Below are 1,079 nucleotides of genomic sequence, written 5' to 3'. Positions count from 1 at the left end.
CACGACACACACACACACACGAAGTCACGCACACACACGCCCCACGCCGTATTGCAACTGAACCCTCTCTGCTTCTGACGCGTCCGATTGGAACTTTAAATAGACAAATACAGAGGAAAAAGCAACAGAAAGAAAGTGCTGGGTAGATTTAAAGTTGATGTGTGTGTTTGGATGTGCTTTTTTTTTTAGTTTTTTCCTGCTCTTCGCTAATCGCTAATAACGAGAATTGGAGAGTGGCCCGGCTCTTCTATTGCGCCGCCACCCAGCAGCAGCACTGTGTCAGAGATAAATTTGGCTTGTTTGGGATCGATAGAAAATTCATCAACTAATTCAGGTTACATACCTCCTAAATCACCGGCAGACCTTTGCATTAGAGACGAGACCCACCACCCCCTAAAAAAAGAATAGAGAAAAAACTTGCTCCTACAGGCTTCCATTCAACATTTCACATTTTTAACTGGCCTCGCATAGTAATTCTGCCTGGACCGGGATCGCATGAATAAACAGGACTTGTTTCCACGCACTTCCTAATATCAACTTCCATGGCATATTGAGTCCACGCACTCCATGCGTTTGCCCTTGAGCTGTTACTGAACAGAGGTACGACGCTCTTTGTTTTGGAACCCATCTTGCCAACTTTGACCATCTCACACAAGCTGCCACAGACTTTGAGAGTTGTGTTTCCTCGTCTCAGATACTGACACAGTGTCATGTAGCACAGTCTCAATCTCTGCTTGGTGTCGCTTCTTTTTACTTTAACAAAACAGCGAAAAACAAAGGTTTTTACTTGCAGACAAGGGAAGCACGTTCCAGCATGCACCACTGATAAATCTGATTATTCTCTATAACTACCTTTTGCACAGAATTGCTTTTTCTATAATCATCAGCATCAAAACGTGGCAAAACACATTTAAAGCAAAATAAAACACAAATATTGCGTTCGGTAGATTGGAGAAGTTGCAGTCCGCTTTCGCTGGTGTTATACGATAAAAGGTTCATGCTCAGACCCGCACACAAACACGGGAATGATGATGTAGATGTCAAAGTCCTTTGTTTCGAGAAAATTGACCGTCTCGAAC

At 43.3% G+C, this 1,079-nt stretch overlaps 1 protein-coding gene across 2 annotated transcripts in view; it reads right to left on the bottom strand.

Annotated features, from left to right (window-relative positions):
- The window catches only part of hoxb3a (homeobox B3a), a 52,486-nt gene that overhangs the window by 45,542 nt on the left and 5,865 nt on the right, over nt 1–1,079 (bottom strand). The window lies entirely within an intron of this gene.

This window comes from Haplochromis burtoni, unplaced genomic scaffold (genome assembly GCF_018398535.1).
Source record: "Haplochromis burtoni strain Fernald_Lab_line unplaced genomic scaffold, NCSU_Asbu1 Contig_490, whole genome shotgun sequence".
Lineage (NCBI taxonomy): Eukaryota > Metazoa > Chordata > Actinopteri > Cichliformes > Cichlidae > Haplochromis > Haplochromis burtoni.
The sequence above is the reverse complement of the archived record's forward strand: the minus strand, read 5'-3'. Positions and strand labels throughout refer to the sequence as shown.